Below are 27,526 nucleotides of genomic sequence, written 5' to 3' on the forward strand. Positions count from 1 at the left end.
CCGAGTTTTGCGTAAAGGGACGGCCACCTTCACCTTAGACGTGGGCGGCAGGAGTGAGCTCGTCTCGGTGTCCCGGCTTAAACCTGCGCACTTGGATCCGGACAGCCCTGTCCTGGTCGGCCAACCGCCTCGGCGGGGCCGTCCTCCTGCAGTTCCACCCGGTCCGGGACCCGCCACTCCGGCAGTTCCACCCGGTCCAGGACCCCCCGCTCCTGTGGTTCTGGCTGCCCCTCTCCTTACTCGTTCTGGTCGCGAAATCCGGCTCCCTGCTAGGTTCCGTACCTCGGGTTCTGGGGGGGGTCATGTAGCGACCATAGAGAACCGCCCTAGGTGTCGAACCCTCAGATTGGCCAGCAAGGTCACGTGTGGGTGCGACCGTAAGGATTGGTCCAGGGAATGAGCCCACTGATTGGACAGCGTGGTCACGTGCGGTTTTGGCGCCGAAAAGAGTGAGTTGCAAGACTTCTTCGAAGTGAACAGTTAGTTTTAATGGTTGTCTGTAATCTCGTTATGTAAACTTTGTGATCGAATATTGCTGTCGCAATAAACTTCAACAAAGAACGAGCCTCCAGACTCGCCAAAAGAGCATGAAAATGGGTCCCTGAGTGAGCCTGCGCCAAGAATCAACCCTTTAAAAACAAATCCAAGTTTATTCTCCCCCAATTCCCCCAGGTTCTACCACTCGCCTACATATTGGCAGCAATTTATAAATAACCCACCAACCCACGACTGTGGAATGCAGAAGGAAACCTAGAGTCACAGAGAGAATGTGCAACCTTCAGCATCAGAGGGGATTGAACAGATTCCTGAAGCTGTGAGGAACACCACTAGTTGCACATCATTGCACTCTTACCATATAATTTCCCATCTCAAAAACATCTAACATCTTTGCTTGTATATTAATTTCCTCTCATTTTGAAACAAATGACTTTGCAAAACAAGCAGAGCTTTGGAGACAAAAATGTAAACAACCTTACAGTTGCAACATACAATTAAGCAGTATTATTGAAGTCAGTAAGTTGAGATGATAAATATTAGACTGAAGAATCAATGAACTATTACTTTTTAATGCTATTATAAAATCAACTCAAAGGATGCCAACCAGTTAAGCTGTGTCTTATTTGGCAAGAAATAGCTTAGAGGTAACTACAAAGATTGTATCAATAAGCTGCTCTCAATGGATTTTGGAACAGATGTGATCTTACCCATGGCATGCAGCAAGATTTCCACCCATTCTTCAGGGAATCAAAAAATAGAACTAGAAATTCAAAGCCACTTTGTCCAGATGGGGCTATCAATATCACTAGATTGTGCTGTGCATACCCAAAGTACATCACTGTAAACTAGAGATGGGTGGTTAAGTGTACAGTTAAATATTTACCAGACTCATGCATACCTCTTCAGAAACAGCATAACAGAAAAGCAAATTTGTTTCCATGGTCAAAGTATGCTCTGACTCCACACTTTATTTATAAATACAATGTTAATCTACAGAGACTGGGTGAGCAATAATAAATAATGTTAAAAAGCATTACTTTTTTTACTCCGATTGTTAACAGTGGCCTTCACGGCAGAACACATTACAGAATATCCCATACTGCTCTAGAGTCAGAGGTTTTGAACCACTACGCTTAGGGAGATTTGACGGATAGCATTTTAAAAGTTGTAAACAATATGGATGAACTTAAACTCAAAGACATCAATTGTCAATTCTTCAATGTCACAGAAACATAAACATAGCACAAAAAGTAAGGAAATTTGTGTTTGGTAGATTATTTCTTTGTTGTAACAATGCTTCTTGGCAATAAATCTTATACCGTTGGAAAGCCTGTTTATTTCCCTTTTAAATGGTGCCACATTTGTAAGGAACATGCATTTGTGGGATGAGCGGCAGAGCTGAGTATGTGGGTTGCGCCCATGAAAAATCTGCCAAATCTTCTCTGCCAATGCCAAACAGCTTATTCTGCCATTGACTCTTGTTCGGTGTTGTTTGGTGGATTGGATGATTGAAGTCTAAAGAAACAAGACATATTGGCAATTTAACAATTTATTCATTTAATAAACAGGAGCCTCAGTAGCGTGTGGAAGAACCATACACAGCCACAACAGCCTGGCACCTCCTCCTCATGCTGGTCACCAGCCTGGTCACACACTGTTGTGGGATGGCATCCCATTCTTCAACCAGCATTTGTCGCAAGTCAGCCAACTTGGTCACTCTGGCACGAACAGCACGCCCAAGCTGATCCCACAAGTGTTCAATGGGGTTGAGGTCAGGACTGCTGGCAGGCCATTCCATCCTCTCCACTCCCAAATTCTGGAGGTAGTCTCTGAGAAACCCTGCTCTGTGGGGGCGAGCATTGTCATCTTGGAGGATAGAGTTCGGTGCCAGACTGTGGAGATATGGGATTGCCACTGGTTGCAGAATCTCATCTCGATATCTTTCTGCATTGAGATTGCCTCCAATTATTATTATTATTAAATTTTATTAAGCAGACTCATGGTCCATTAGAATACACATACAGTACACAGTATATACATATTAAATTAAATTAAATTAGAAAAGGCAACAATACCAATGTTTCCACATAGGTGACAGGTATCTCACGGCACTGAAACCAGGATTTACCAGCAGCACAATGATGGAATTCTGAGAACCATTCAATCGGCATATAAATTTAAACATGAGATTCCTCAACAGGGCATGAAACGTATTGACTCCTGCACTACAAAACAGTTCACTTGCACTGCACCACCTTGGCTTTCTAAGCAATATGCGCATGCAGTCATTATAGGCAACCTTAAGTTTACGGATGCTTGACTTATTAAACTTTATCCACAAAGGAGCAGTGTAAAGAGGAGTACAGTACGCTCTAAACAGGTTTATCTTGACATTTCCTGAGCACCAGTGGAATTTCCTAACCAACATGTTAGCTTGTGCATACAACATGCGGCGCTGTCTATACATGTCCTCATCATCAGACATTTGATCTGTGATGACATGTCCCAGATACTTAGCTTTACAGCAGACAGATAGAACCTGCCCAGACAGGTAAAATGATGGGAAGACTAGATCTTTGTCCCCTTTTACTTTACAAATCATGACAACGATCTTTTTAGCATTGTATTTCACGTCACATTGGACACCATACTCAGAGCATATATTCAACATCTGCTGAAACCCAGCACTGCTAGGAGAAAAAACCGCCAGATCATCGGCATACATAAGATGGTTTACCAGGGTGTTACCAATCATACATCCTGTTTTACAGCCTCTAAGCTGTTCAGATAAATCATTCATGTACACATTAAAGAGGGCTGGTGAGAGTAGCCCCCCCTGGCGAACCCCATTACCAACACCAAATGTTACAGAGACTGCATTACCCCATTTGACCTGCATGCTCTGGTTGGCGTACCAATATGCCAGGACCCTAATTATACTGTTAGGCACTCCTCTTTGACTCAGTTTTTGGAACAGCAATGATGACAATGATGACAAGCCTCATTTTTCCAGTGAGGGAGATGCCGCCCCACACCATCACACTGCCTCCACCAAAAGATGTTACTCTATCGGTGCAGCAATCAGCATAGCGTTCTCCGCTTCTTCTCCAAACTTTGCCCCTATGATCCAACTGCCGTAGGCAGAATCTGGACTCATCGCTGAACATAACGTTCCTCCACATGTTCAGGTTCCAGTGCACGTGTTGCCGACACCAGAGCATACGGGCCTGACAGTGAAGGGCAGTCATGGCAGGCCTCCTGGCAGCCCTATGAGACTGGAGATCGGCTGCGTGCAGTCTGTTTCGAATTGTCTGGGCAGAGAGCCGTCGGCTATATCGTCCTGCAAACCTTGACTGCAAATCTGTAGAAGACAGCCTACGGTTCCTAAGTGCTGACAAGGTGAGGAAACGGTCTTCTTCGGGTGTCGTCTTCTTGGGACGCTCACTTCGCGGCCCGTCTCTGACATCCCCCGTTATATGGAACTTGGCCTTCACTTTGGAGATGGTACTAGGGCTCACTCCAAATAATGCCGCAACTTGGTTTTGTGGAACACCAGCTTGAAGTTGCCCTATCGCACGGGCCCTATCCAGATCAGTCAAACATGGCATGCCGATTCTTGGAGCAGACACCTACTGACCACTGTAGCAGGGTCCATGCTCACAGATGCTGCCAATCAGGTGCCAATCAGGCACCTGATTGTCAGCACCTGGGGGTACCAGAAGCTCAAAACAAGAGTCAATAGCAACAGCAGAATAAGCTGTTTGGCATTGGCAGAGAAGATTTGGCAAATTTTTCATGGGCGCAACCCATATACTCAGCTCTGCTGCTCATCCCACAAATGCATGTTTCTTACAAATGTGGCACAATTTAAAAGGGAAATAAACAGGCTTTCCAACGGTATAAGATTTATTGCCAAGAAGCATTGTTACAACAAATAAATAATCTACCAAACACAAATTTCCTTACTTTTTGTGCCGTGTTTACAAATATGTTTATTATATATCCTATTAGGAAAAACAATACAGCATTGAATGTGTATCAGAGAGCTCAGGACTATCATTGCCTCAACATGCAATAATGTCAGTCTATAAAGAAGGGTCTCGTCACAAAACATCGACCATGTCCTCCACAGATGCTGCCTGACCCATTGAATTACTCCAGCACTCTGTGTTCTACACAGTACCTGCAGTTTCTTGTGTCTACAGGTAATAATGGTAAACAAATTGCTTAAAGCAGGAAACAACAATGTATTGCTTTAATCATGAGGTTTTGATTAATTTCAGAAATAGATTCTATCACACTAATGGAGTATTTAAACAGTGAACCAACATCCATATACAAGGCAGCATATGGCAACTACAAAATCAAATTGCCATTAATACACAAATCTCAGAAACTAAGAGTGAAAAGAACACAATGACCGCGACACTGACATCTTAATTTCCAAATAATCAAAGTCATTGCTTGAAAGAGATTCCTGGATTATCATATTTTGAATTGAATAGAATGATTTAAGCTTCATCTATCACTTCATGGGTAACGCTCTCAAATCAGAAGGATGTGGATTCAAAATCCCCCCAAAAATACAAACTTAAACTGAATCAGTGCTGTATCTTAATGAGACATTAAACCTAGGCTCAATTGAACTTAAAAGATCCAATTTGTATTGTACCTAGTTTAGTCAGAGCTGTTGTCAATTTTGAAAGAACAGAAGTAAACACATTATCTCACACATTTCTGCCATATTTAGTGTGACCCTAAATGCAGAAAGTATAAATGATTTATAGCAGCAATGATAAAAATATGGTATTTCAAAGTATGGTGTGCAACTGGGATAGACACCTATCATGGGGACAGGCAGCATCTCTGGAGAGAAGAAATGGGTGACGTTTCAGGTCGACACCCTTCTTCAGACTTCTCAGAAAGGGTCTCGACCCGAAAATTCATCCATTCCTGCTCTCGAGAGATGCTGCGCGCCCCGCTGAGTTATTCCAACATTTCATCCATCTTCGGTGTAAACCAGCATCAGCAGTTCCTTCCTACACTATACACCTACCATTATTGTGCATTTAAAAGATGTAAGCAGAGTTCTTTGTTAAATCGTAGTTTGCGTGGCAATTGTAAAGAGAGGTTCTTCCACAATACAATATTTGGTTTTTAAATTTTATTTCGCAATATCTTATGACACCTTCAACTACTGGCCCTACTACGTGTAATGTTACTCACCGCATTATAGACTATTTATAATACAATACATTATTCATAATTGTGCAAGTATACCAAATGCTGTTTAACTTAAAAAAAACACAAATCTGATATGTAGTTACCATCAAGGCTTATTTTGTGTGGAGACACAAGGAACTGCAGATGCTGGAATCTTAAGCAAAACATATTTATAATTTCTGCATTCACGGTCACACTAAAAGTGCTGGAGTAGCTCAGAAGGTCAGGCAGCATCTGTGGAGGGAATGGATAGACGATGTTTCAGATCAGGACTCTTCTTCAGCCGGATTATAGTGAGGAGAGAAAGCAGGAACAGAGGCGAGTGGTGGGGGTAAAAAGCATAACAAGTGATAGGTGGTTGCAGGTGGGAAAGGAGTTTGATTGGCAGATGAGAAGAATAAATGACAAAGGCAGGAGATGAAAAGGAATCAAGGAGATAAGGAGTGAAATGTAAAGCCAGAGGAAGGGGTTGGCGGAGAGGAATGGGTGGGCAGAAGAAGAGGGATGGGATAGTGGCACTGAAGGGGAGGGGCGGAGAAGGAGGTAATGGGGGAGCGGGGTTACTTAAAATTGGAAAATTCAATCACTATGGGATTGTAAGCTGCGGGAACCGTTGCGATGGCATGGACCCTTTGGTGGGCGGGGAGCGTCTCATGGGGCTGTGGGTGGGCGAGAGTGGACAGGGAGAAGGCACTGACCTCAAACCCATTTCTCCTGCGGGTCCGGGGGCGTGAATCCGAATCCTCTCCTGCAGCGTGGTTGCGAGCGGCGGCCATCTTGTTGGACCCTGTGCCACAGCCTCTGCAGGGCACTGCATCGTGGGAGGAAGGTCAGGCATGCGGCATGCCGGGACGAGTGCCAGTCCTCCGAGGGAGGGGGGGGGGCGCATTTATTAAAGTTTATAAGGTAAATTGTTTTGGCGCCTGTCATCTCGTCACCCTTTCTCCCGTCACGCAGCGACCCTCTGTGGCTCCGGTTCCAACATACTTGGAGCATGGAGAACCAGCTGGGAACAGACATCGCCACCTCCTCAATTCACTATCGCACCGAACACCACAGCCCCACCCGGCTCGGACATGCCCCGCAAAGAGTGGGTCGCCCTGAACCAGCTCCGCAAAGGGGTCGGCCGGTTCAATGCCAACATGCATCGTTGGGGGTTGCGTTCATCAGCAACCTGCGTGTGTGGAGCAGACCAGCAAACAGCGCTGCATTGTCCTCCGCCCCCCAGGTGGAGGGGTAGACCTCACAGCCCTCGACAACAGCACATTGCACTGGCTACAGCGCCTGGAGGGCGTTACATAATTTCTGCTGCCTCAAACGCAAGAAGATGAAGGTAAATTGTTTTTAAAAAGTAACAAAAGTGGATCTACACCATGCACGGGGGAATGGTTAGTAAGGTGGGTATAAAATTGTAGCACTATCATATACCGTTTTGGCCGAGTAACGCCCCAAACTATTTTAATCTACAAACAACCCCAGTTTTCGTAATATACTAGACCAAGTGGGCCCGTTGGGCCCAGTCCTCAGAGGGGGAACAGGGAAGGGGAGAGAGTGTCACTGAGTGAGCCCTGGACCCAAAGCCTCTCCTGTATTGGTGTAACACCCTCAACCCCCCCCACTCAATCCCCCTTATCCCTCCTCCTCCCCCCACTGACCCACTCCATCCCCCCTACCCACCCCCACTTGCCCCTTCCCTGCCCCCACCACTTGCCCCTCCCCTACCCCCACTCCCCCCCAGCCCTGCCTCCACCCCCATTCCCCCCTCCCCACTCACCCCCACCTCCTTCCCCTACCCCCACTCTCCCTGCCCGCACCACTCTCACCCCACCCCAATCTTCCCTCCTCCCCACCCCCACCATACCCTCCTCCCCATCCCACCCTGCCCTCCTCCCCAGGCCTACTCTTAACCCCACCACCACTCTCTCCTCCCCTTCCCCCCTTTCTCTCCACCCCCACTCTCTCCTCCCCATTGCCACTGTCCCCCTTCCCCCCACCCCTCCTCCTCCCCACCCCCACTCTCCCCCATCCCCACTTCCCTCCTCCCCACCCCAGCCTGCCCTCCTCCCCACCCCCACCCTCTCCTCCCCCACCCTCCTCCCCCACCCTCCTTTCCCCACCACTCCCACTCTCTCCTTCCCCCACCCCCTCCTCTCTAAATCTAAATTCTCTCCTCCCCCTCATACCTCCCCCCTCTCCTCTCCGCTCCTCCACCTCCTCTCCTTCCTCCCCTCTCCTCTCCTCTCCCCTCCTCTCCCCCCGTCCTCTCATCTGTCCTCTCATCTCCCCTCTCCTCTCCCCCTATACCCCCCTTCTCCCCTCCTCTCTCCTACCCCTCCCCCCCTCCTCTCCCTTCCTCTCCCCTCCTCGCTTTCTCTCCTCTCCCTCCCTCCTCCTCTCCTCTCCCCCTCCTCTCCCCCTCCTCCCCCTCCCTCCCCCCCTCCCTCCTCTCCCCCTCCTCTCCCCCTCCCTCCCCCCCACCCTCCTCCCTAGGAGATAGATTTAAACTTTAAAATGTGAATAACTTTTAAACATATAACACCTATTTCAATGAAACTTCTTCCAATAAGACCACGGGACGACGGTAAGGTGGGCTTAAAATTGTCATGCTATCGTGTACCGTTTTGGCTGTACTTCTGGAACAAACAGAGTTTTTGTATAAAGATTTTATTTGCTGCTGAGCTGTTAAAGATAATCCCTCCTTAAAAGCTCCCCCACATTAACTGAAATTGAGTTAAGGTTGTTTTAAAGAACCCCACTCACACACTCCATCCCCCCTCCACCAACTTTATCCCCCCCCCCCCCCCCCACTCACACTCCATCCCCCCTCCACCAACTTTATCCCCCCTCCCCTCACCTGATCAATACCTATCTCTTTTTAATATCATGCCAAGAGGGAGGAAGACCTCCGAGGTCATGCACACCTGCGAATCCTTCTGAATTTGGCAGAAAGCTTCCGCCTTCTTATTTTATTTCTGCCATTCCGATTTCGCCTCACATTTTTCCAGAAAACACATGCCTTGACACTTGCCCCGCAACTCGCCCAGCGTCACCAGTCTGGGCCGGACCTCGCCATTCACCAGGCCTCTCTCGCCGCTACGCTTGCGGGGCCGGGCCTTGCAGCTCGCCGGGCCTTGAGTCGCCTCGCCGCTCGCCAGGCCATGCCTCACCGCACGCTGGGCCCTGCCTTGCCGCCTGCCAGGACTCTCCGCTCACCGGGCCTCGCTATATATATATATATATATATATATATATGGTCTCGACCCGAAACGTCATCCATTCCCTCTCTCCTAGATGCTGCCTGACCGGCTGAGTTACTCCAGCATTTTGTGATACCTTCGATTTGTACCAGCATCTGCAGTTATTTTCCTACATTAGATATATAGATCATCCATATCTAGAAAGGGGGAGAATGTACCAGGGTACCTCAGATACCAACATTGTATCCATTTAAAAAAAGATGGAGTTGTTGGATTGTGGTAATCACTGAGGTGTCTGTGCTGCCTGCCACGGAGAATGTCATCAGAGGACCCTCCTCTCAGTATGTCGATTCAGCAAATCAAGCTCTCAATTTCCTCAAAACAGCATAGGTATTTTTAAAGCTGTAATACTGGTAGCAGTCAGGTGTATTTAGAGATATGATTACAGCAGCAGGTATGAATACACAATAGGCTATTACAATTTGTTTTTAACTCTTTCTACTGCAATGTCTACCAAAGTACTTGTCTCTCAGTTTTCACAAGTTCATTTCTGGACCAGATTACTCTGCATATCCCTCAGATTGAAACAGGATGGTTCTGCAGTTGAATAGTGACTGCAAGGTCAACAGCAATCTGTAGAGTTCTTGCAAAATCTTTGACTGCAACAACTGAGTCGGGTTGATTCAGTGAGCCAGTGAGGTGTACAGGACCTCAACAAGCACAAAGTAGAGCAGTCAATAATAACGGGCAGATATTAATCCATAAGGAAAGAGTTCACATTCCAATGTAATGTACTGAAAAAATAATAATGTCTCTATAATTTACTTATTTACCAGGTAGATACTTCCATTAATATAGCATCTTACATAGCCACTAATGTCCCAAACCACTTTACAATCAATTGATGAATGTTATCGGCAGGGCTGTGGAGAGTCCATGTCTGGAGTAATGTGTGCAGATTTGGTCCTTGTACCCATAGGGGCTTTCAAAACAGTGTACATTCAATGATTCAATGCCTACATGAGGGCCACTCCTTTGCAATGCAAAAAGGAAAATGTTGTTACTCAGAGTTGTAATACTGTAGAATTTAAGCGCAAAATACCGTTTAAAAAATGTATATATTCTTGTGGAAATCAAGGAGATGGGGATCAGATAGAAACATATACAAGGTTCATCATCAGTGATCTTGTTCAATGGTTGTGTGGCCACAAGAGTCATTACTTCCTGCTTTATTTTTTAAACTTAGAAAACACTTTTGAAATCCATCCACTGTGTTAACTTTATAACCTGGCAGTTTTCCCAGAGAAAAGGGTGGTCAGGAACTCATGACAGAAAATTAGCTAATTTTTTGTTCCATGAGAGAATCTCCTTTTGAGATTACCTTATCCAACAAACCATCAAAAACAGAAATGTGCGTTAAAAAAAAGATCAAAACAAGAGTTTGAAATTTACACATTGTTTAAGAGTGAAATAAGCAAAATATGCAAAGGAAAAGTATTGAGCATGTTCTCAAATGCATACTTAATGCCAAAATACCTTCAACAAGTTGAAATTATTGTGATATTAGACTCCACACAAACATTTTAACCCCCCAATCATGTTCAGAGAATGTGTATGGTTTTACCCCATACTTATAACAGACACCATTTAGCCCACCAGGTCCATGCAGACGCCCAGAGAATAGTTCCCTTGTCTCATTCCATCTCGCCTTGCTTCCTTGTATCCCTGCAACATATTCTCTCTCGCAATGCACATCAACTATTTTGTCCTCTTTACAGCATTAACAATGGAAGATCTTCAATGTTATTAGAGTCTTGGTCCCCTTCCATTTATTACGCAAAGACACAAGAAATGGGAGCAAAAGTAAACCATTTAACGATTCATCAAGATCACGACTGATCTCCCATCTCATCACCATTTTCCGACAGTAATCTCACATCCTTCAAGTTTCTTAATATCGAGAATTCCATTGACCACTGTTTTGACTGAACTCAGCTTCCAAAGTGGTCCTACCACTTATTCTCAAAACGTAACCCCTGTTCCAATTCTCCTCAGTCAGGGAATCATTCTCCCTGCGTCTAACTTGCCACCCTTTAAGAATTGTGCAAGTTTCATTGAGACCCATTCGTAATAAGGGGGAGCATTCGCAATAAGGTGCATGAATTGAATGCCCAGTTAGTAGTTAAGGAATATGATATACTTGGAATTACGGGGACATGACTCCAGGGTGACCAATGCTGGGAGCTAACCATGCAGGGGGGTATTCGATATTCAGGAAGGATAGACAGAAAGGAAGTGAGGTGGTATTGCTGGTTATAGAGGAGATTAATGCAATAGCAAGGAGAGACATTAGCTTGGATGCTGTAGAATCGGTATGGGTAGATTGCTAAATAGCCAAGGGCAGAAAACACTTGTTGGAGTTGTACACAGACCACCAAACAGCAGTAGGGAGGTTGGGGATAGCATCAAACAGGAAATTAGGGATGCATGTAGAAAAGCCACAGCAGTTATCATGGGTGACTTTAATCTACGTATAAATTGGGGCCAACCAAATCGGTAACAGCGTGGAGGATTTCCTGGAATGTATAGGGGATGGTTTTTTAAACCAATATGTAGAGAAACCGACTAGAGGACAGGGTATCTTAGATTGGGTATAGTGTAATGAGGAAGTATTAGCTAGCGATCTTGTTGTGCAAAACCTCTTCGGCAACAGTGACCATAATATGGTGGAATTCTGCATTAGGATGGAGAGTGACACGGTTAATTCAGAGACTAGGGTCCTGAGCTTAAAGAAAGGAGACTTTGAAGGTATGAGACGGGAATTGGCTAGGATAGACTGGCAAATTATACTTAAAGGGTTGATGGGGAGATGCAATGGCAATGATTTAAAGATCGCATGGATGAACTCCAAAAATTGTTCATCCCTGTCTGGCAAAAAAATAAAACAGGGAAGGCGGCTCAACCGTTACTAATGAGGGAAATCAAGGATAGTGTTAAATCCAAGGAAAAGGCACATAAATTGGCCAGAGGAAGCAGCAAACTGGAGGACTGGGAGTAAATTTTAAACTCCGAGGACAAAGGGGTTAATTAAAAGAGGGAAATAAGAGCATGAAAGAAAGCTTGCGGGGAATATGAAAACTGACTGTAAAAGCTTCTTTACATATGCAAAAGAGAAAAGATTTGTGAAGACAAATGTAGGTCCTTTACAGTCAGCCGAGACAGGTGAATTTATAATGGGAAACAAGGAAATGGGAGAACAGTTAAAAGAGTACTTTGGTTCTGTCATCACTAAGGAAGACACAAACAATCTCCCAGAAATATTAGGGGACCAAGGACCTAGTGGGAGGGAGAAACGGAAAGAATTATTTTTAATGTAATCCTTCAGCCTTTCTGCATTGCCCGTTATAATTTCACGTCATTGTTTCTACGTTAAACTAGTTTTGCAACAATTCCTCCTCACACTGTGGAATGTCTTACAAAAGTCGATAGGTCTTGTTTCTTTATTACACCCAGTTTTGCCCTACTTTATCATTGTTGGATCGTTACGTAGGCTGTTGCTTTCCAAAAACACTCCCAATGTTTTGATTTAACATAACAGGCAGCTTTATAAATCTTTTCCAAATAAAACACTTCACTTCTTCAGATTACCACGATGAATCGCTTCTTTTTTTTTTACCTCGTTGAGCGAATTTCTCAATTAAACACACATTTATTGAGTTTTTCCTCCCCAAACTGTCCCCTTAAATACGTGCCACTATTTACCTAACAGGAAATACTTCGCTGAAGAAATGCTGGAGATCCTGGGGGGAAACGAAAGGCGCTACAGAAACGGGCTTTTAATTAAAATTAAAAAAATAACGAGACTGATTCGGCACTCACACTCAACTGTCTGGGGCAAGACAGACTCACAACTGTGCGGTTGACCATCAGTGTAATCACAACCAGCGGGTCCCTCTCCGTTGTATGGTCACCGCTCCTGAAGACATCTGTACCCAGTGCCAGTGGGTGCCACCAGGAAAAAACCCCATCCAGACTACCACTAAACAAACTGATTTTAAACGGAAACGCCAGTTTCAATGTAAGCCCCCGCTTCCTGCGCCCCTCCGCACAGGGAAATACACGCGTACAAAATCCACAGCAGATACAGCACTCACCCGACGACAGCTGCAGTGGAAATCAACCCCTCGACGGGACGGGACGGGACGGCAAGCAGGGCGCGCGCGCGCTCTCGCTCTCGCTATAACCACCCCGCCCGGGCGCGCGCTCGCGTTGTAACCGCCCGGGGCGGGCGAGCGCGCGCGCCTCCCCCAGCCACAGCATGCAAGCAAGCGCCCGAGTCCGCGCTTCAATCCCCGCTCTGCGCCTGCGCTTGGCTTTTGGGGGGGGGGGGGGCGGGGGGGCAGCGTGGACGCGCGCGCGCCTGCCGGAGATGCCGCTGCGCGCCGGGCGCGAGGGCTGCTGCCGCCGGGCGCCAACCGTCAACCGTCTCCCTCAGCTGTTGCCCTCAGCTCGCCCAACGCCAGCCGTCCTCTCTGCAACGTTCCCGGCGCGACACCAGCACCTTGCATTGCAGAATACAACTACAAATGCCAATTCAACCGATCATGCAACTCCACCGAGGACCATGTCCATGAATTGGAAGTTCCGTTTTATCCAGTATTTTAATAAGTCATTCCAAACGTTGATGGCACAAAATGAACATTGGATGATTTGTCTTTTTTTAGTGCTGGCATACGTTGCAACACATTAGATGGTGGAAACTTTGACAATTCCTTCCTGCATTAGCAGTATTGATTTCGGCGTGAGGGTTTCTGGTCGAAAACGTCGTTGTTCTCTTCCAGTATCTGTTCTGATCTGTTTAGTGCTTCAAACATTTTCTATTTTAATTTTGGATTTCCATCATCTTCAGGTTTATTGTAATTTTATTTCTTAAATTCTGAAGGGCTGGTGTGTTTGTTCCTTAACCTTTTCCTCTGCAATACGCACCTCAGCGCCAACAAGATGCACCTGAAGTGAATAAATGAGGAATCGTTCAACCCAAGACCACTACACACCCAAACAAAGGTCATTTAAACCTTGGTCGTGGAACTGCAGCACACATACACATTCAAATGCCCAGCTCCAAGATATTGTTGACTTATTTACAGAAGTTTTTAAAAGATTAACCTCACTGACTTCAGCCAAGAAGAAAATTCCACAATGAGACTGAAAAACATTGACCACTTTCCACATCCTTGAGCAAAATAGACATATGTGTTGATCACTGAAAACGGATCAAGCAGTGTGAGAAATTAAAGCAGAGGATAAATGGATGTGGTTAAATTATCTCTTTGATGGTCTAGCCCCAATCCCAAGTGGTTGCTCTATCATGTCAATATTAATTCCTTCCACACGTCGTACAACACCTAGAGTTATCAGAAACTGCAGATTGCTGTATCTGGAGCAAAAAGCGAACCTCCAGAGGAACTCAGCAAATCAATGAACATTTGTAGTGACAAGGAGGCAGTCGATATTTCAGGAAGTAAGCCTGCATTATGACTTCTTGCATTTGAGGCAGCAGAAGTTATGAAGCTCCTTCTGCTGTCTCTGTTTGTTGTCGTTCGCCTGACAGATCAGTTGACAGGGCTCACCACGGGGAGGTCGACAACGTGAGCCCCTACATTAGGACTGAGAGTGTTCATATCATATCATATGTATACAACCGGAAACAGGCCTTTTCGGCCCTCCAAGTCCGTGCCGCCCAGTGATCCCCGCACATTAACACTATCCTACACCCACTAGGGACAATTTTTACATTTACCCAGCCAATTAACCTACATACCTGTACGTCTTTTGGAGTGTGGGAGGAAACCGAAGATCTCGGAGAAAACCCACGCAGGTCACGGGGAGAACGTACAAACTCCTTACAGTGCAGCACCCGTAGTCAGGATCGAACCTGAGTCTCCGGCGCTGCATTCGCTGTAAAGCAGCAACTCTACCGCTGCGCTACCGTGCCGCCCTGAGGGAAAATAGCCAGTTAAGGGCTAATGGTGAAAGGGAGGGGTGGGGCAGGAACTGGCAGGTAATTGGTGGAACTAGGTGAGAGGGGGAAAGGGGTGTTGGTGTGGAATTGGGAGACCGTGTCTAGTGGGTGATTCATAGAGACAAATAAAAAGAGAAAAAGCTGGGACAAATGAAGTCAGGTGGAGAGAAGGAAATGTGGAGACAGGCTGGAAGAACTAGCACCTCGTATTCTTGCTGGGCGAGTCTACAATGTTGAATTTTCCATTTTCAGGTAATCCATGTCCCCTGTGTTCTTTTCCCTCTCCTGACCCACCCCCAACCCTCCATTTCCAAGTTTTGCCACCCCTTTCCCCTTCCTTGTACCATCTGCCCACCATTGCTCTATTACATGGTTCCAGTTATCATCTTCCATACCTTAAGATTTCAGACTCTTGTATCTCCACTTTTCAACTTTCAGATTCCACTTTCTCTCTCTCAGTCTCTCTAACTTTCACCCACAAGCTGCAGCACAATTACAAAGTGGTTAACATAACAAAGGTATAACAGATTTTGTGATGCTTAGCAAGGACCTGGATCCACTACAATTTGCCTCCAGTGACAATAGATCAATTCACCTTCAGACACAATAGATCCAAAGGGAATGTGATTGCACTGATTCTCCACCCTGCACTGGACCACTTGGACAATAAAAACACTTGCATCAAGCTGCTGTTTATCAACTACAGCTTGGCATCACGGCACCATCATCCCCTCCAAACTTATCAGCAAACTCAGAAAACTGGGTCTCTGCTTATCATTAATTTCTTCATCGGCAGACCACAGTTATTATGAATTGGCAACAACACTTACTCCTTGATAACCGTCAACAGAGGAACACCTCAAGTCTGTGTTCTCAGTCCCCTGCTCTACTCTTTCCAAACCCTTGACTACATAGCTCTATACACAGTTCTAATCCCATCCTTAAATTCATCGATGATACCACTGGTGTTGGACGTGGATGAATATCGGGTGACAAAGGATCGGAGAATAGGAGAGGGATTGAATATCTGATTAAATGGTGCGAGAACAAACAATTTTGCTCTCAATGTTAGTTGATTGTTGACTTCAGTAGGGGAAAGCCAGGGATCCATGAACCTCTTTTTATTGACGGGACGGTGGTGGAGAGAGTGAACAGCTTCAGGTTCCTGAACATGTATATCTTGAAGATCTGTCCTGGACCCAGCATATCGATTCAATCACAAAGAAAGTGTAAGAAAATAACTGCAGATGCTGGTACAAATCGAAGGTATTTATTTCACAAAATGCTGGAGTAACTCAGCAGGTCAGGCAGCATCTCAGGAGAGAAGGAATGGGTGACGTTTCGGGTCGAGACCCTTCTTCAGACTGATGTCAGGGGGGCGGGTCAAAGGAAGGATATAGGTGGAGACAGGAAGATAGAGGGAGAACTGGGAAGGGGGAGGGGAAGAGAGGGACAGAGGAACTATCTAAAGTTGGAGAAGTCAATGTTCATACCGCTGGGCTGCAAGCTGCCCAAGCGAAATATGAGGTGCTGTTTCTCCAAATTCAGGTGGGCCTCACTACAGCACTGGAGGAGGCCCATGACAGAAAGGTCAGACTGGGAGGGGGAGTTGAAGTGCTCAGCCACCGGGAGATCAGGTTAGTTAAGGTGGACTGAGCGAAGGTGTTGAGCGAAACGATCGCCGAGCCTGCGTTTGGTTTCGCCGATGTAACGAAGTTGACATCTAGAGCAGTGGATACAATAGATGAGGTTGGAGGAGGTGCAGGTGAACCTCTGTCTTACCTGGAAAGACTGTTTGGGTCCTTGGATGGAGTTGTGGGGGGAGGTAAAGGGACAGGTGTTGCATCTCCTGCAGTTGCAGGGGAAAGTGCCTGGGGATGGGGTGGTTTGGATAGGAAGGGACGAGTGGACCAGGGACTTACGGAGGGAATGGTCTCTGCAGAACACAGAAATGGGAGGGGATGGGAAGATGTGGCCAGTAGTGGGGTCCCGTTGTAGGTGAAGGAAGTGTTGGAGGATGATTTGTTGGATACGCTGACTGATGGGGTGGAAGGTGAGAACGAGGGGGATTCTGTCATTACGAATGGGGGGAGGGGGAGCAAGAGCGGAGCTGCGGGATGTAGAAGAGACCCTAGTGAGAGCCTCATCTATAATGGAAGGGGGGAAGCCCCGTTTCCTGAAGAATGAGGACATCACTGATGCCCTAGTGTGAAACACCTCATCCCGGGCGCAGATCCGGCGTAGACGGAGGAATTGGGAGTAGGGGATAGACTTTTTGCAGGAGACAGGTTGGGAAGAAGTGTAGTCCAGATAGCTGTTCGAGTCAGTGGGTTTATAGTAGATGTCAGTCACTAGTCTGTCTCTAGTAGATGTCAGTCTACTCATCAACCTCGTCAACATCTACTCAGAAACCTCATCAACACCTCTATTTCCTTGGAAGACTGAGAAAAGTTGGTAATCTCTTGAACTTCCACTTGTATACAGTAGATTGCTGGTTGCATCACTGTTTGGTTTGGCAACTTAAACACCCAGGAATGATGGAGACTACAGAGAGGCAGACACCATTGACCCCCCACCATCAAAGGGATCAATAGGAGGTGTTGCCTCAAAAAAGGAAGGCAATATCATCAAAGTTCCATACCGACTTCTCGTTGCTGCTACCATTAGGAAGAGGCTACAGGAGCCTGAAAATCGTGACCATCAGGTAAAAGACAACTTCTTCCCAGCAACCATCATCCTCTTGAACACTGCACAACAGTAAACTCAGTGCATATAGTCTTCTATAGATGTTCTTTTGTTGCACTAAGAACTTTAGTTTTTACACTATTGTGGTTACCCAGTATTATGATTATTAATTTATGTACTTTTATTATATATTATCTGTATATTATTGCATTTAAAAGCCTGTTCAGCTGTTGTTGAACTTATAGGACGATATTACAATCCCTAATTGGCACCTTCTAAATATCTTGAATGGGGGTAGGGGTAAAGACTTAATTGGGGTCATCAGGTGGACATTGGTGTTTCGTTGATAATTGCAGCAATTAAGAATTTCATTGGTCTGTCGTCGGTACTTATGACAAATTAGCACTCTTGACTAATTTAAATCAGCCAACTCAAGACTGCTGAGGATTGAGCATGAAATCCAAACCATGAATCATCACTTCATGCGATTGGTGCTGACAATGACTCACTTAAACATTCAGAGGTCTTTTCCTATTTTCTTTTTTTTATTTAAGGCAGATAGGAAAAGCAAAAAATCAATCATATCACCGAGACGGAGGAGGAATGTGGAGGAATCAGACTGTTTCTGTACTGAATACTGCCGAAGACCCTGTGGGCGATTTGGCCAGTTGTAGAAGACCTGGCGGTCCAAGGCCTGCAGAGGGATGCCACCAAGCCAGCCACTGCTCATCCCCTAAAGGCCAGTGACCAGAGAAACGTGAGCAGGCAACCTCGGAAGCGAGGAGCAAGGCCGATAGGAGAGTGAACTGGAGTCTGGCATTCCGTGCTCTCAGAGTCAATGGTGGGAAGCGCCCCTGAGGCACAAAGGTGGACGGGTGAGGAGAGGGACATCTGTTCGTTGGATGATCAGACATCCAATGAAGGCGACGGCTGGAGGCCCTGCAGCAACCTGGGATTCGCCTGAGCGCCGATCATAAGAGCAGGACTGGACTTTGAGAATGGTGCCAAAACGTAGCACCTCTTGCATGCGATCTCAGTGGACCATTTCTGTACACTGTGCTAATCGGGAATTGTGCTTAGCTTAGGTATGGCAATACTTTGTGCTTAGCTTAGGTATGGCAATACTTTACTGAATTGTATGCAAACAAATAAAATAATTTCACTGAGCAGTTGCACATAAAGTCCCCATTGAATTGGCCATTGTTGCCACTGAACCAGCAAATGAAAGGTCAAGGATTTTAGAGCAAATATTCTGATTGGGAGTTTGCAGCTGCAAACCATTATCGATCGTGGAACAGCCAGGCAACCAAACTGGAGCGACAATCGCAGGCATTATGCAGCCAGGACTAGAAACAGGCATCAACAGTCATTCCACGAGTTCTGCTATTGCAGGAGTGATGATGTAAATTCAGTTTGGCTGCTGCACTAAAATTCTGGTCAGTAGGAAGTTTAAAAAACTTTGAAAATGGCAGGACACATCTGCACATTACAGGAGAGAACTTAAATACCTGACACAAAAGGCATCAAGGGGTTTAAGACGAACATGAGAACAGTATTTAGATAATGCATCAACCATGACTGTATTGATTGGTGGTGCAGGTTCAAAAGGCTAAAATGCTTTCTGCTACTCCTGTGGTTCTATATTGTTACTCGCCCAATTTTCACAGTTCAGTAAAAATTCAGGTTGGATTGAGATTAGGTGGATTTAATTATTACTGATGCTAACTTTTCACTTTCAATGAATGTGTTATAAAGCATATCAACAGAAAATGTTGGAAACACAGCAGGCACTCCATCAGACGAGAGGGAAACAGAGTTAACATTGCTAAAAAATGACATAGATCTCAGTCATAAGAGAACTTGTGAGGGAAACTCAATTGTTTTGTTGATGTAGTGGAAATTTCTTATGCCAACTTGCAGAGGAAAAGCCTGCCTCAATGCAAGCTTTCTCCCAGCATTTTACTCACGCCAAACGACTGGTTTTCATTAATCATAACATTTCTTGTGAACTGAAACCTCTAACTGAGTGTCTATAATAAGTGAGTAGTCTGTTGCAGGTTTAAGAACCACTCTAAAGTCTCTGAAACTTGGATAACTGATTTGTGGACTCAAAATCAAATAGTTTTTCCCTTGCAGGTGACGGTAGAAACCTAGATCTGGGGTGTTTGAAAGACATCTTGATGAAATGAGGAGGCTCTTATAAACATAGAGAATTGTTAGGTTATAAAAAATACAAAAGTAAGAAAGTTATAATAAAGCACTACGTACACTTCAGCTACATCATTCTGGGCAGTTCTAGGGCATCTTGCAATAAAAAAAGAATGTGAGAATTGTTTAAGACTTTTAAAACACACAGTTGATTTGGTAGATTGATACTGGGGATATGGGACTTCCACTATGAGAAGGGGGAATGTTCTCTTTGGATTCCAGTGTATACAATCCTAGTCGCTCCAGTCTTTCAATATATGACAGTCCCGCCATTCCGGGGATTAACCTAGTAAACCTACGCTGCATGCCCTCAATAGCAAGAATATCCTTCCTCAAATTTGGAGACCAAAACTGCACACAGTACTCCAGGTGCGGTCTCACTAGGGCCCTGTACAGCTGCAGAAGGACCTCTTCGCTCCTATACTCAACTCCTCTTGTTATGAAGGCCAACATTCCATTGGCTTCCTTCACTGCCTTAAAACTGTTTCAAAGATAATCACAGAGTTCTTAAAATAAGGTGCAGTTAGATCAAGTTTCTTGCTCTTCCAGTGCAGAACTGGAGTAAATTTTCACTACCCTAAGATAAGTGAACACACACCCAATGAAAGATATTAAATCCTATTTGCAAGTGAAAATTGAATGCCTTTCAACACATTGGGAATGGCCTATTTTTAACTTGTTTTGTAATATTTTTAATAAATAGAAAAATTTAAGTTTGTGTGAATTATGCAGCAGTGTCTGGTCTCCAGTTTTTGTTGTTTAGTTTAGTTTATTGCACGTGCATTTATCACGTGCACCGAGGTACAGTAAAAAGCTTTTGTTGTGCACTAACCAGTCAGCGGAAAGACAATACATGATTACAATCAAGCCTTCTACAGTGTACAGATACATGATATAGGGAATAACGCGAATAATGTTTAGTGCAATATATAGTTCAGTAAAGTCCGATTAAAGATAGTTCAAGGGTCTGCAATATGGTAGCTCAGGACTGCTCTCTAGTTGTTGGGATAGTTCAGTCAGCTGATTACAGCTGAGAAGAAACTGTCCCTGAAGTTTCTTTCACATGCTCTGCTTGATTCTGGATGAAAACCATGCACCGGGAGATCTGTGTGAAAGGCAGTGTATAATGGCTGTCCCATGTTTAAATAAATTATACTGGAGCAAATTCCACTCCTCAATATATGCCATGAATAATCGTCTGAGGCTATGAACTAGCAGTTTCAGTTTGGGCTTGTGGCCTAAGAGGAGAATAAAATTTATGGCATTTATAGTATCTGGTTTTGCCCTGAAGAAAAATGTGTACATGCTGGGGAATGTCAATAAATAATTCATTTTAGTTCAGTAAATAGTTCAATAAAATGTCTTGGAAATAAAGAATGTTTCTGTATCCATTCACAAATATTACAATAGTTCTTTAATTATTCTGTCCCAAGGGTCTTAAAAGTATTTGGTCACTTGGTGGCAGTGTTATACCATTTTCAATAAGATCCTCCCAAAACATCCATTTTAGGATTTGAGGCAAAAACCTGCACTAGAAGTGCACAACTATGTCAAAAATATCAAGCTTTGTTCTTGGTATATGCTGATACTTGATATGGTATGAAAAAGGTGCACTGGCACTCTGACATCCAATAGCTGTAAAAGGGCCTGCAGCCATCACTTACTACATATCAAGTGGCAGCTCAAGCGGCATTGAGGCATCACTCCTGGACGAGCTCAATGTGTCCCACGCATGCTTTTATAGGGAGAACACTGATGTGCTTTCTCGGGTTCCCATAGCCCCCAATGGTATTGCGATATCAGTCATCGAGGCTGATGTCTGAAGATCTTTCAGGGGGGGTGAACCCTCAGAAAGCATCCAGACCTAATGGTGTAACTAGTCATATTCTCAAAACCTACGTGGACCAACTGGCTGGAGTTCTTATTGATATCTTCAAACTCATTACTGCGGTCTGTGGTTCCCACCTGCTTTAAAAGAATCAATATACTGGTGCCCAAGAAGAGTAAGGTGACATGATTCGAAGGTATCACAAAATGCTGGAGTAACTCAGACTGAAGAAGGGTCTCGACCCGAAACGTCACTCATTCCTTCTCTCCTGAGATGCTGCCTGACCTGCTGAGTTACTCCAGCATTTTGTGATACTTTCGATTTGTACCAGCATCTGCAGTTATTTTCCTACAAGGTAACATGCCTCCATGACTACCGATCGTTGGTACTAATGCCCATGGTGATCAAACACACGGAACTGGGACTCTATGCATCGCTTTTTGCAACTGGATCCTTAATTCCTCATCAATAGAACATAATCGGTACAAAATGGCAATAACAATCACCACAGGAGCACCTCAAGGTTGCATGGTCAGCCCTCTGCTCTGCTCGCTCTATACCCATGACTGCGTAGCTACTCGTCTTTAAATACACCAACGACAGCACCATTGTTTGTCGAATTACGGATAATAATGAGTAAGAGCATAGGAGGGAGATCGATCGTCTGACTAAATGGTGGCAGAACAACTAACTTGCTCTAAATGTCAGTAAATCCAAGGAACTTGTTGTTGACTTCAGAAGAGGAAGGTCAAGAATCCACAATCCTGTCATGGTGACGGAGAAAATCAACAACTTCAGGATCCTGGGAGTGCAAATCTCTGAAGATCTGTACTGGAACCAGCATTTGATACAATCGTAAAGAAAGCCTATCAATACCTCTACTTCCTTAGAATATTGAGGAGATTCAGTATTTTGACAATACTCTCTTGAACTTCTGTAGGGGTATGGTAGAGAGCATATTGATTGGTGGCATCACGTCCTGGCTCGGCAACTTGAACACCCAGCATTAAAGAAAATTACAAAAAGTGGTGAACTTTTTGTGATTGCCCAGTCCATCATGGGTAGCGGCCACCCTACCATTGAAGAGATCTATAGGAGGTGTTGCCTCAAAACGGCAGCCAGCATCATCAAGGACCACATCACCCTGGAAGTACTCTTATTTCATTCCTGCCTCTGGAAGAAGGTATAGTAGTCTGAAAACTGTAATGTCCAGGTTCAGGAACAGCTTCTCAACAACCATCAGGCTATTGAACACTACAAACTCTAAATAAACACCAAACTACAAATTGCCTTGGTTGCACTCGGAACATCAGGTTTTGTTTTGTTTTGCACTATGTTGGGTTTATTTACTGAACGCCTTGTTTTGTTTATTAGTTATCTACCGACTACTGTGTTTACAAACCTGTTGTGCTGCTACAAGTAAACATTTAATTGTTCTGTTTTGTACATATGACAACATACATATATTACACTCTTGACTCTTGAAAGAATGCCAAATCACAAGTTACACAAGTGTGAGCACCTTACAGTCTTATGAAACACCAGGTGGCGCCACCAGTACTGCCTGCCTCGCTAACAGTCTGTCTGTCCTTTCTACTGTTTTTTACTATTTTAAGTATGTGTTAAAGTATGTTTTAGTGTTTCTTGGTTTGTTTTGTGGGGGGGGGGGGAGAATTGGGGGATACTTTTTTTCAATCTCTTACCTCAACGGAGATGCTATTTTTCTCCATATCGTATCTCCGTCCCTACTGTGGCCTAACATCATGGAGTAGTGCGGCCTTTCCTGGAGGCCGGGCCGGCACTTCAAGCCGTGGGCATGGTGCGGATTTTAACATCGTGGAGCTGCGATCCTTTGCCAATGATCAACTGTGAAGAGCTCCAACCGCGGAGCCTGTGGACTTTAACATCGTGAAGCCCGCAGTCTCTGGTAAGAAGAGGCCGACTCGGGAGCCCCATGCCGCATAGAGTCTCAACCGTCCCGATGCCGGAGTTTCGATCATCCCAACGTGAGGGCTCGGACATCGGACCATCAGCAGCGACGACTGCAGATGGTTCAACAGCCCCGACCGCGGGTGAACAAAGAAGAAGATGATTGAACTTTATTGCCTTCCATCACAGTGAAGAATGTGGATACCGTTGTGGTGGATGTTTATGTTAAATTTTATTTTATGTGGCTGTGTGCCTTGTTGCTTTTTACTTAGTATGGCTGTACAGTAACTCAAATTTCACTGTACCTTAATTGGTACATGTGACAATAAATTGAATCTTGAATCTTGATCTTGAAGGTGATTCCAGACAAGTGAAAACTTCTCACAATAAAAACATACAGTCATTGTTGTGGCATAATGATAATTACTTTAGTACAGTTTCATTTATTATTATCATGTGTACCTTGGTACAGTGAAAAGCTTTTTGTTGTGTGCTATTCAGTCAGCGAAACGACCAGACATGATTACAAATATGCAGTCATAATCATAAGTGATAGGAGTAGAATTAGGCCATTTGGCCCATCAAGTCTACTCCGCCATGGCTGATCTATCTCTCCCCCCCTAACCCCATTCTCCTGCCTTCCCCCCATAACCTCTGACAGCCGTACGAATCAAAAATCTATCTATGTCTTTAAAAAAATATCCACTGACTTGGCCTCCACAGCCTTCCGTGGCACACAGTTCCAGTCTACAGTGTACAGATACTCGAGAAAGGGTATAACGTTTAGTGCAAGATAGTGCAAGTCCAGTAAAATCCAATTAAAGTATATAGAAGTTGGGAAGTCATGCTGCAGTGAGCGAAGACGTTGGTAGGGCCACGTTTAGAGCATTGTATTCATTTTTGGTCACCATGGTATTCGAAATAAATTGCCAAGTTGGAAAGGGTGGAGAAGATTTACAAGGATCTTGACAGGACAAGGGCCTGAGCTATAGGGAGGGGTTGAGCAGGCTCGCACTTTATTCATTAGAGCACAGGAGGATATGGGGTGATATTATATAGGGGTACAATATCATTAGAGGAAAAGATCAGGTAAACGTACAAAGTCTTTTGCCCAGACTAGGGAATCGATGATCAACAGACACAGGTTTAAGGTGAAGGGGGAAAGATTTAATTGGAACCCAAGGGGTAACCTTTTTACACAAAAGGTGGTGGGTGTATCGAACAAGCTGTCAGAAGAGGGCGGCACGGTAGCGCAGCGGTAGAGTTGCTGCTTTACAGCGAATGCAGCGCCGGAGACACAGGTTCGATCCTGACTACGGGTGCTGCACTGTAAGGAGTTTGTACGTTCTCCCCGTGACCTGCGTGGGTTTTCTCCGAGATCTTCGGTTTCCTCCCACACTCCAAAGACATACAGGTATGTAGGTTAATTGGCTGGGTAAATGTAAAAATTGTCCCTAGTGGGTGTAGGATAGTGTTAATGTACGGGGATCACTGGGCGGCACGGACTTGGAGGGCCGAAAAGGCCTGTTTCCGGCTGTAGATATATGATATGATATGATAAGAGGTAGTTAAGGCAGGTACTATCACAACATTTAAAAAGCTTTTGAATAGGTACATAGATAGAATAGGTTTAGAGGGATTTGGGCCAAATACAGGCTGGTGGGACTAGTGTAGATGAAGCATGTTGGTTGCCGTGGGCAAGTTTGGCCGAAGGTCCTGTTTCTGCACTGTATGACTTTATGAATCTATAAAAACAGTTGGAAGTTCTTCAATGATGCAGATGGGAGGTCAGGACTGCTCTTTAGTTGGGGAGAGGACAGTTTAGTTGCCTGATAACAGCTCAGAAAAAACTGTCCCTGAATCTGGAGGTATACGTTTTCAAACCTCTGTACCTCTTGTCTGATGGGAGAGGGGAGAAGAGGGAGTGACTGGGGTGAGACTGGTCCTTGATTATGTTGGAGGCCTTGCCGAGTTACTGGGAAGTGTAGATGGAGTCAATGGAAGGGAGGATGGTTTGCTCGATGGTCTGGACTACGTCCACAACTCTGCAATTTCTTGCGGTCTTGGATGGAGCTGTTCCCAAACCATGCTGTGGTTGTACACTGATAAAATGCTTTCTCTGGCATATATGCAGAGGTTGTGGAGGGTTGTTGGGGAAATGCAAAACTTCCTAAGCCTTCTAACGGAAGTTTGTGGATTACCCTCCACAAATTAGGTTACATAAATGCATCTTTTATTTTTAGAGATACAGCATGGAAACAGACCCTTTAGCCCGCCGACCACAATTACCCATACTCTAGTTCCATCCTACACACAAGGAACAATTTATAGAAGCCAGTTTGGAATGTGGGAGAAAACTGGAGCATCCAGAGAAAACCCATGCGGTCACAGGGAGAACGTACAAACTCCATCAGACAGCAGTCCTAGTCAGGATCAACCCTGGGTCTCTGGCGCTGTAAGGCAGCAACTCTGCTGCTGTGCCACCGTGCTGCCCCTTACACACCTCACATCATAGTGATACATGTCATAGTGTCATAAATGTCTATCGTGTCATGTGATCAACAAGATAATTAGTTTCAACAATGCTGGTTGAACACTGGGACAATGCAGCTTTTTCTTTGAACTGTCTCTCTGAAAGTTTTAAATCCACCAAAGAGGACAGAAGGGACCTTTGATTAATGAATCAGTCAAAAAACAGCAACTCAACTTCCTCTTCTGTATACCGTTCCTTGGTGCCAACATTTCCAAACATGGAGGCACTTCTGCATGCACTCTGCCTTTCTGTTTCCTCTCTCAATCTCCCTCTGACTCCAGATTGTTGGAATGCTTGAATAAGCCATAGCTTCTCCATTTAAATGCTGGAAGAATTGTAGATATCAAAATCTTATATACAGGAACACCACCGATTTTCTAGCGACTGATGGTCCGGCACCTCCTTTAATCTGGACAAAATTACGAGAGCGTAATTGAAATCCCCGTGGAAGTCCTCCCGATTATGTGGCGCCTAGACCGCTTGACACGGCCGATCTCCACCTCATCAGGATTTCCATGACTAGACTTCTGATTTTTTTTTTTAATCAAAAATATTTATTCAAATATTAAAATAATATATATCATACAATAAAACCAAAACCGAACCCATCACCAGAATACTATACAAACAAATATACCAATTGAAACTATTATACAATTATATTACAATCCCTATCCAGGATACATCCAATCCCCCGCGGTGCCCAGCGGTCCCGGAAATCCTCCAGGGTGCCCGTGGACAGTGCGTAGTCCCTCTCCAACACCACCCGGGCGCGGATGTAACCCCGGAAAAAGGGTAGCAGCTGGCAGAGCCCTCTTCCGCCTGGCGCCGTGAGTCGCGGATGGCCAGTTTGGCCAGGCCCAGGAGCAACCCAACCAGGAAATCTTCGGCCTTACCCTCTCCCCTACGCACAGGGTGTCCAAAGATGAGGATGGTGGGTGAAAAGTGCAGCCAAAAAGCAAGGAGCAGCCCCTTTAGATATTGGAACAGGGGCTGCAACCTCACACACTCCATGTACACGTGGAACACAGACTCTTCCAACCCGCAAAAGTGGCAGGCGGCTGGCGAGTCTGTGAACCGCGCGAGGAACAGGTTGCAGGGAGCTCCTCGGTGCAATATCTTCCACCCGAGGTCCCCGATTGAGGGGGGCAGAATCCCTGCGTAGAGGGACCCCCACCGCGGGGCCCACTCGTGACTGGAAGGCAACACCAACCGCCACTTAGTGTCCAGACGGTGGACCAGGGCGAGGAAGTGCAGGGTGTGGAGGAGGAGCCCATACAGGACACGCCTCCCTGCGTCTTGGAGGGAGATGAAGGGTGTTGGGGAAATGTGGCTCATGTTATGTGGGACCGGCTCCCGGGAAGGATTACGGTGCCTGGGTCCGACGAGTACTTCCGGTTGAG

The 27,526-nt window shown here is 45.3% G+C and overlaps 1 protein-coding gene across 1 annotated transcript in view; it reads right to left on the bottom strand.

Moving 5' to 3' along the window:
* LOC144598678 (beta-1,4-galactosyltransferase 4-like) overlaps positions 1 to 13,146 on the bottom strand; it is a 49,973-nt gene extending 36,827 nt beyond the window's left edge. The window contains exon 1 of the mRNA XM_078408930.1: positions 13,073 to 13,146. The gene's annotated coding sequence lies outside the window, so the exon portion shown is untranslated. The remainder of the gene's footprint in view (positions 1 to 13,072) is intronic.
* Positions 13,147 to 27,526: the final 14,380 nt, after the last annotated feature.

The sequence above is a fragment of the Rhinoraja longicauda genome, chromosome 12, assembly GCF_053455715.1.
Source record: "Rhinoraja longicauda isolate Sanriku21f chromosome 12, sRhiLon1.1, whole genome shotgun sequence".
Taxonomy (NCBI): Eukaryota; Metazoa; Chordata; class Chondrichthyes; order Rajiformes; family Arhynchobatidae; genus Rhinoraja; species Rhinoraja longicauda.